Source organism: Dipteris shenzhenensis, chromosome 18, assembly GCF_047967505.1.
Source record: "Dipteris shenzhenensis isolate YYH24624 ecotype China chromosome 18, Dip_SZ_1.0, whole genome shotgun sequence".
Lineage (NCBI taxonomy): Eukaryota > Viridiplantae > Streptophyta > Polypodiopsida > Gleicheniales > Dipteridaceae > Dipteris > Dipteris shenzhenensis.
This window is the reverse complement of record NC_141613.1, coordinates 56,514,541-56,524,335: the sequence shown is the minus strand read 5'-3', so window position 1 is coordinate 56,524,335 and position 9,795 is coordinate 56,514,541. Positions and strand designations below refer to the sequence as shown.

Sequence of the window (9,795 nt, the reverse complement as noted above, 5' to 3'; positions counted from 1 at the left end):
TAAAGACGCCTTCTCCTTGTGTGTCGCATGACACACAGTTGATTTAGAAACGTTGCTGATTTTGGGATTGAATTTAATGTCGTAGCAAGTACATCAACACCTCGCGAATGTTTGTCCACTTCACGTACACGTTTTGCCTTGCAAGACGTGCGTTAGAAAGTCGAAAAGTCACAATGAACCTTCGAACAAGCCGCAACCTCCGTGCGCCGATTGAATATTGTAGTTAAATAGCATGTAATTTCTTTTTAGTCCCAAAATTCTTCAACTTTGAATGTTGATGTTGATGACGAGCCATATGCCAAGTCATATGTAAGCTTAGAGGTGGGAAAATAGCCTTGCCCTATTGATCTTTGAACCTTAGGCTTAATGTATAAGCCAAGGTATTGAATTTAAATGAAAGTGTATGCAAAAAATTGCAAAACAATGTGCATGCAAAAACGTCTTCAACGATGAGAGAGAATTTGCTTGTTATGCGTAGGTATTTGAAGCAAATGGAGATACAGCATGGTCAACATAATCCTCTTGCCAAGAGCTTCCTGTAGAACCCAAACTCGTCCAATACGTAGCACCACACACAGCTTTTCGTTTTTGGAAAGCTGTCCCAAATTAGAAACTTTTCATGCCAAAAATAGAAAAGTTAAGTGCGGTTCTCACATACAAAGCTATTTTTGGCTCAAAAAGGTGGTGCACGCCTAGAGAGAGTGGAAGAGTGAGAAGATAGCATTGCTCTGATACCAATGAGAGACCTAGGGGACTAAAGACTAGAATCCTCTTCCCAACCTCTCGTATATAAGCCCAAGCTCCTAGCCTAGCGCTATGTTTAGGATTCCCATGTCCACACGTGTCCGTCTTCCAAGACCCTGTCTTAGGTCCTTGACCCTCTAGGTTGGCCTTGCCCATAACGTAGGCCTTGCCCATAGGACTCTTAGCCCGTAGGACCCTTGTCCTAACAGGTGCCTCCTATCTCCACCTCGTCTCCTCCTCTGTGCTGGATGAAGTCGATAATCTCATCAATGTAAAGTCCGAATAATGGAGGGGAAAGTGAGCATCCCTGTTTCACACCAATGGTGCTACGCAGGGTATCAAATGTGCCCCTTGGACACCTCACTCAACCACACACCTTCTCATAAAGTGCATAGATACCCTAGATCATCTCCTCCCCAATCCCCAATGAGAGTAGCCGTTTGAAGAGTCTCTCTCGTGGCACTGTGTGTCGGAAATCCACAAAGCAACAGTAGAGCTGCGTTTCCTCACGCGTGCCTGTTCAATCAGACATCGGAGTGTGAAGATATGGTTGATGGTGGAGTATATGCGTCGAAAGTCCGCCTGCCCCTGTGACTTGGATGCCAACCTCCTCTGCTCTGGTATTGAGCTCCTCCTCTAAAAATGTGCCATAGAGCTTGGCCAATGTATGGCCGATCATGATAGTCCTATATGTCCCAGGGTCTGTGGTATCTCCAGACTTGTGGATGGGTACAATAGTGTGCTATGTCCATATGAGTTTGGGAGCCCCTTTGCTAATGCGTGGTATAAGAGGTGAGCTATAAGAGGTGCTAGGAGCTCCCTCCCATAGATCAAGTGCTCGGCCTGTATAGCTCAAACTGGTCTCGAGCTCGACCATGCTAGAGGTGATGAATGGCTCTGTCCACCATCTCAAATGTGAAAAAGGAAGAGGTGGTGGGGCGTGGGCTCCATGGTAGGGGTATCAGTGGCTGTCCCGAGACTTGGTAGTGCCCCTCTGTATATCGATGCCATGTACTTGGGTCTTCTATCTGTGTCTACAGTCGGCACTCTTGGATGCATCGCCATGCTCAGCTCATGAGGAAGTGGTATATAAGTCCTAGTATTGCCACTCGTTCCATTCCCGCTTTTTATTGCGAGTGAGGGATTACATGTGGCACTATATCTGCCAGTGTGTGAGAATCCCACAGGCCTCGTCAGCTCGAAGTTGGTGGCCTCGTGCTCGACAGTCATCACTCTATCAATTGTTCTGTGGCATGGAACTTGTGCGAGGTGCATGTGTGCGTGTGTGATGTGAGAAGCTCTGAATAGTGATGTATGTGTCGGAAAGCTGAAAGGAAAGCAAAGAGTGGACACAAACTCAGAATACTTGCATTACTTCCTTGTAGAATGAAGAAGAGTGAGGTCCTTAAGTAGGCACCTCATACATGCTCACTGACATCACTGATGACCTCAGAGCTCCACAATCATCTCCTCAATCTGCTCCTAGATTCTCTCAATCATCCTATGTGGCTCTCCACCACCTAACTGTGCTTGTGGGCACCTAACTGTGCCTCTAGCACTCACACATAGAAACATAAGGTGTGCTTGAGGCATACACCTTGAGATATCCCAACAAACCCCCCCTCAAGGAAATGCCTCAGGCTATGTCAAGGATACATCTAGTCTCATAGTTTCTCATGCCATCTCATGGTGGTCAAGGATAAATCTATGGCTAGGTTCTCATGCTAGCAAGGGTTCCCTTGGGTGTAAGGTAAACAGAAAGGGATACAGAAAAGACCTTCCAATGGTTATCACCCCTACATGTACATGCACACAATGTCTGCAGGAGGTACCATGGAACAAAAACATACACATGGCCTACATCATAAGGTGACCAGAGGTGTTTACAAAACACACAAAACACAATAGTTTATTTTCATTCATTTTGGAGGACTATCCAGGCTGAGTACCTTGACATAAAAAGAGAGATCTGGAGCATACATGGAGATGTGTTTAAAATGCATAATCTTCAAAGGATGCCTCATCTTGTGGAGGCTCATTCACTATAAGTAGATTTGCATTCTCTGTCTTTGCTTTGGCTTTGCAAAACTTCTCACTATGGTTGTTTTTGCCACAGTGCTTGCATGGATTTACTTTGAAGCAGTCCTTTGAAAGGTGATTTGTCTTTCCACAGTGATTGCAAGGAGAATACTTGCCCTTCTGGAATTTCATAACATAAGCAGTGTCATTGCCTTTCCTTAGCTCCATGTGTCTTTCTTCTTCTTGGAGAGCTGAGATAATGCCTTCAAGGTTAGGATTGGGAAGATTCTTCAAAGTGCTAACAATGTGATCAAAACTTTCAGGCATACTCTTAAGTAACACTGCCATAGCATCATTAGGGGTGATAGGAGAGTTGATAGAAGCTAATTGAGTCATAAGACTCCGCATATAGTTGACATGAGCAGCTAAAGTAGTATCACTTGCCATCTTTAATTCAAAGAAAGAGATTTTAAGTGGTAGTTTAGATATGTGAGAGCTTGCACCAAAAATCAAGTCTAGCTTCTGCCAAGCTTCCGAAGGAGACTCCAAGTCAGAGATATGATGTATGTAATCGTCACCCAAAGCTAAAGCAATTATACCATATGCTTTTTGTTCTCTTGCTGGATCCCTTGCCGGTCGTGTCGGAGTTGAAGATTGTCCAACATTTGAGGCCGTAGAAGAAGCGGTAGGAGTAGGTTTGACAAGTCCCCATAAGTTCTCCCGCATCAATGCAAATTTTACCTTCATTTGCCATGTATGGAAGCCCTTTCCATTGAACTTCTCAAGATTATATAAGGTAGCCATGAGAGGGTCTAACCCAGATATTGGGCAGTGTGTGTGGAGATGATGCGTGTATACATGCGAGAGCTTGTATGTGAAATAGATGGTAGTGTGGGGCTATGTGGGTGGAGTAGGATCACATGGAATGTGAGAGAGGAGTGTGAAAGTGGGATACGTGTGATCGGCACCGATGGGGCGTCTCTCGATGTTGAAGGACTACAATAGCGAGGCTTATGGTATGGTCTCGAGGATGACCATACTCTCGGCCCCCCCCCCCCAATGGGGAAAGCATGTAAGGCTGTTGTAGTCTGTGCATCCCATTATAAATAACAAGATGATGTTTGCTACCCTCCCTCCCTCCTCCCTCTCCACTTTCTTTTTATGTCTCGTCCACACCCCGAGTGCTATATTTAACTTTGGCGGCTAACATTCTCTCCTCCTTTCGAAGATCATGGTCCTCAATAATTAGCTTTGGAAAATGCTTGCAAATCGGAGCTTTTGATTTCCAAGTTGTATGTCTTAATGGAAAAATCTTTCTAGGTAACTAGATATTTTTCAATGAGACGATTTCTCAATCGTCTCTCTCTTTTATCTAGTATCTTGTTTTGACCATGGTTAACTATAACATGTTCCTCTAAAGACACTAAATCATCCACTATATTAGTATCTTTAAATGTATATATTTTTAATTAACTTACGTGAAATATAGGACGGCTACAACACTTCGATGATAGTTCCAATAGGTAAACCACGTCACTAAGCTTCTTAATAATATAGAGAAGATAACTTAGGATGCTTGCTAGTAGATGAACTCCTAGATTGAGATCCATAGTCCACAAACACAGAAGATAACTTAGGATACTTGCTAGTAGATGAACTCTTAGATTGAGATAGAACTTGGATTAATACATTTTCTCCTTTCTCAAAGGTTCTCACAAATATTTTCTTATTTGCATAATGTAGAGCCCTATCAATAGCTTGTTGAATCTCAGCTCTTGTATGCTGTAAATTCTATTACATGTTTTTGAGACATTTTGTCTCACTTGGGCATTTCTTACTGGTATCTATAGTACCTGGTGTAATAGAAGACGTACCATATTCATCTCAAAAGGAGATAGACGAGTCATCTTATGAGGTTGATTATTACAAGCAAACTCTAATGTTGGTGGGTATGAATCCTAATCTGTTTGCCTTTTAGATACATACATACACGTAACATATCCTCTAGAATTTGGTTAACCCTCTCGGTTTGACTATCTGTTTGTGGATGATCTCTAGTGTTCATATTTAGAGACACATTCAATCTACTGAATACATGTGTCCAAAAATGGCATGTAAACCTGATCCTTGTTTGACACTATGGATGTTGCTAATCAATGTAATTTGAATATATTTTGTGTATAAACAACTTTGCGACTTGTGGAGCTTCCATAGTTTCTTTAGTTTCTGCTCACTCTATCACTGTTACAAAAATAGTATCTTTTTGTCTTTGGGTTGTAGGTAATCCCACTATAAAATCCATAGATATACTTTGTCAGTTTTGATTCCGGAATTTGTAAAGGGTGCAAAAGTCTAGGTACCTTTACTTGCTCTGCCATGTTGACTTGCATTTAGAGCATTGTTGGATATACTTGTGAATATCTCTCAACAAATGAGGCTACCAAAATGTCGTCCTAAAAAACTATGCGGACTTTTCTTGACGAGGATGTTCGACACCTAGACTATCATGGTTCTCTTTCAGGACTCTTATCCTTAGTTCCCATGCACAAGAAACACAAATCTTTCCTTTCCACTTTGCAAATCCATTCTCCACTGAGAATTGTGAGTATATGAACTTGACTTAAAAAATAAGGCAGATGAAACTGACTCATCCCTTAGCCAAAGAATTATCTGGAATTCTCTTGCTTACTTCTTGTAAATGAGGATTCTCTAATTGTGCTTCTTTATTTTCTTGAAGCAAAGAGCTTTCTAAAACTATGAACTTGAGCGTATATATTATATAAGACAATGCATCTGTTACAACATTGTCCTTTTCTTTAATATTCAACCTATCTAGCCCATCTACCCATTAGGTTAGACTGGCTACAAAAATACTTGAGTGTATGGTGATGTGTATAGACTTTGAACTTGGCACCATACAAATAATTTCTTGAAGTCTTTAGAGCATGTATGATTGCATATAGTTCTTACTCATATGAACTCACCATTTTCTTTGAGATTCCTCTCAAAAGGTATCAACCTATCATCTTGGTTAAGCTCGCCTTCCACTTGTGATGCCACTTGCATTAGTATCCATCTCAAATGGCTTCTCAAGATAAATTATCCCAAGTACTGTGTAGTTGAAACAACTTGTTTCAACATATCAAACCCTTCTTGTTGCACATTAGTCCATACATATGGAACATTATTCTATCAACAGTGTAGCAATGTGTGAATAGGAGTCAATGAATTTAATATAAAATCTAGAGAGTCCAAGAAATGATCTTAAAGCAGACAGTTATTTTGGAACTGGCCGTGCTAAAATAACAACCACTTTTTTTGGATCCAGGTTGAGATCCTTTCAACTAAAATAATACGACCATGGTACTCTATGTCGGTCAATCAGAATTCACTCTTAATAAAATTAGCATATAACATAACTTCTTTTAAAGATTTAAATTCTAAATTCAAGTGAACTTCGGGTTTTTTGATACTCTAAATACTAGCACATCGTCGATGAAATCCTTTGCTCAAGTATTCATCCATGACCTTTCTGACCGCATTCTTCTCTTTTATACTCGTATTGAACGGTGGCCTTGTAATTGGATTGGCTCTTGGAATGAGCTCAATCTTACGCTCCATGTTTTTGTAAGGAGGTAAATCATGAGGTAGGTTAGTTTTAAAAAGATTGGCAAATTTTGCTCTTATCTTGTTAGCAAGATCTTGAGCTTTGCTAGAACTACCACTAGTTGTCGAATCCATACTAGGATTAACTTTAGTAACGTAGCAAAGATAAAAATACTTACACTCAAGCTTGAGCATCTTTTTTTCCTTCAGTAGCTTTGCTACTAAGGAATTCATTAGTTCCTTGCGATCGAAGACACGATGTTCCCTATGCTCAAATTGAATGGCATGCATGGAATAGTCGATCATTGGCCTCATTGCTTGCTACGCACTAACTTGGCAAGGCTAGTAGTCTCAAAGTCCAATCTATCCTCATAGGATTGGATCTGAAATTGGAGTCCAACGACTCGTCGGTCCCATATCTCTTTGCCCTTGTTGTCAACTAATTCTACTACATAATCATAGTTTGATTATTATGTAGAGAGCTTTAGTTTTTGACTAGCCTAGGAGGTGATTACATTATGAGTAGATCCCGTATATGGAACATGTCTTTCAATGGCGTTCCCCGTGTTTGGGAATTGGTAATCCTTTCGTGTCCTTGGTGACAAAACTACCTTGGGAGCTGTAGACACTTTCTTGGTCACTCAGACGATCCAAAATTCTTTATATTTGTTGATCTGAATCTGAGCTAGTATAACACTGGGTGAAGTACCATGGAGGCTGCTATCTTTGATTTCTTAGGGTAATCCTTAAACTTATGTTGCCTTAAACATTTAATGCACAAGCCTTCTCTCATTGCCTTTTCCTTCGTTGTGGAGTAAGCATAGATCTATTGTAGGTATGCTTTGCCATACTAGAGACCTTTCTCTTTATGCCTTTAATAGTATGCACCTCTCTTGTTTTCTTCCCATTGGGATTTGAAACATGTGTGATGTAGGGGATGAAAGGTTTCCTTTGCATTCTTGTCTAAGAGGATCTATTGCCACTTGCACTAGCAAAGCTTTGGTCATCTTCGAAAACCAATGCTAGCTCCATAGCTTGATTCAAATTTATGCACTTCTCTTTGCAAACCAATGGCCACAAAGTTTCTTCCAAGCCCAAAACAAATTTATACACTTGTAAGAAGTTAGGAATATGCTTTGGTACCTTTAAGAGAACTTCTTTATACTTCTTGGCATACTCTTGGATGGAGTAGTTCTTCAATGCTAAGAACAACCCACGAATCTAAAGTCCGTGTCCACTTATATGGAGGGACATAATTATTATAAAACACGATCTTCAAATCTGTCCAAGTCCTAGGCTCAATTTTATCTTGTTCAATTTTGGGCCACCACTTGTGGGCTATATCGTGAGTGACTTGCTAGACCTTTATAACATCTTGAGTGATGTTACAAAGCCTAAAGCATTACTCCCATTTCGAGAGCCATTGTTTTACAACATCGCCTGTTAGCACATTCGTCGTGCTATGTTATTTTGGCAGCTTCCAAGTTCTTCAGTGGCCAACGACCAATGCTAAAAGGTCCAGCAGAAGACTTAAGAGGAACAGCTGGCTCTTTTGGCACTAACACTACTTTATCTTTTTCCTCAGAGTCTTTGCATGGGTCTCAGTCGGTTGCTTCATGTTTTGTTTTGGAAATTAAAAACCAACCAAATTGGTATAAACAAGAGAGTAAGCTACTCCAAATTTGTACACATTGAGTCTCTCAACACTATGTACACAACTCGTACTAAAATTGAGTCAAAAAAACTGTAAATCAATAACTTTTCCTCAATGTATATGCCAAAACTCCCAAAGTATGCATCAATCAAGTATTCCAATGTGCATGTGCACAGGTATCGCTCACACAAATGCCCGCAATTTTTATACACATGAACCATAGGCATACGAGGACTTAGTTGGACATCAAAGCTTTGTACTCGAGGGGTTTAATGTCGAGGATGAGGCTTATGAGTTGATGGTTCCACCAAAGATTCCAAACAAGCATTAGAAGTTGAAGTAGAGACCCCTCCCAAATTTTGTAGGGTGCCATTGTGTGAACTCAAGAGAAAGGGCAAAAGGGAGAGGAAGAAAAGGGTGAAAGGCACTTTCAAACAAGTGGCATGGGATTTATCCCACATACAAACTGCTATACTTGCCCCTCAAGACGTATATTGCACTTCAACTTTCTTCATATGCAACAAGCAAAAGAGAATAAAGCTCTCTCTTGTGTGTCGTTCGTGGCTACCACGTGGCATCTGCACATGTCTTTGACTTGCAACCTGCTCTGGTACCACTGTCAAAGTGCTTGAAGTTTAAAGTTTTGCAGAGGAGCTATGTATAGATAATGATGACGGAGGATAAGTGAGAGAAAAGAAAAGCGTGAATTGTGATGGTTACACAACCCCCTTTCTTTTTATGACCGTTTTGGCCATTTAAGGGTGACGGCTCGTTCCCACGTACGAGCTTCATCTTACTTGGGCTTGATCGGCACTTGGCATAGACCCTCGTGCACGAACCCCTACTACTCTGCCTTGGCCCCATTGATCAGATTATGGACGTCCATATGAACAACTTGGACCTTGAGTATTATATTTAGTTTTGTAAAAGTAGCCTATGCCAATTATATTCTTTAGGAGCCAATAGTGTGGATTTCAAAAAATTCACCTTGAGGCATGCTGACAATCCAAACAAATGAAGAATGTGCATAATTTGTTCCATGTCATCGTGGTGATTACAAGACATAAATAGAGTATCATCAAGATAAGATTGCCCAATAAATTAATTGCTTTTGATGGTAATCTCAAACCCTATGATCTTCCAAAGGAAGTCAAGGACTTCAAATATATAAGCTGGGGGTGAGTAGCAATTACATAAAGCAACATACTAAGAGGACACCCTTGTCTTACCGAACGTCCTAAAAGCCAACGAGATGTCAGAAAACCATCTAATAACTCGGTAGAGGTACTGTCAGCTTACAAAAAGCGAACCATGCAGGATAGCGTAGGAAGCACAATATGCACAATGTAGCCCCAAAGGACAGAGGCAAACACCTTTTCAATGTCAACTTGCATGATGAAGACAACTTGTGGAGTGTACTTCGCATAATCCATGCCAATGATGACATTTTCTAGGTTATCAATAATTTGTGTAGGTGGAATGAATCCATATTGAGATGGATGCAAACCGTCGTGTAAGAACCTTTTAGTTCTAGTGGCAAACATTTTAGCAAAACCACAGGCATTAGTGTAATCGGTTGGCATTGTGAGAACTCTTACAAAGGGTCTGCTTAGGAAGCAACTTTACCAATCCGGCTGTTCAAGATGAAGGTGAATCTTGTTGTGCCCATGCTCTATTTATCAGTGACAACAATGGGTGCTCAAGGTAATCCCAAAATGATAGGAAAAGTTCCACAGTGAGGCCATCCCAATCAGGAGATTTGCATCGCACCA

General features: G+C 40.8%; 1 pseudogene; it reads right to left on the bottom strand.

The window, feature by feature from the left end:
- Positions 1–1,622: 1,622 nt before the first annotated feature.
- The window catches only part of LOC147891469 (uncharacterized), a 33,959-nt pseudogene continuing 25,786 nt past the window's right edge, over positions 1,623–9,795 (bottom strand).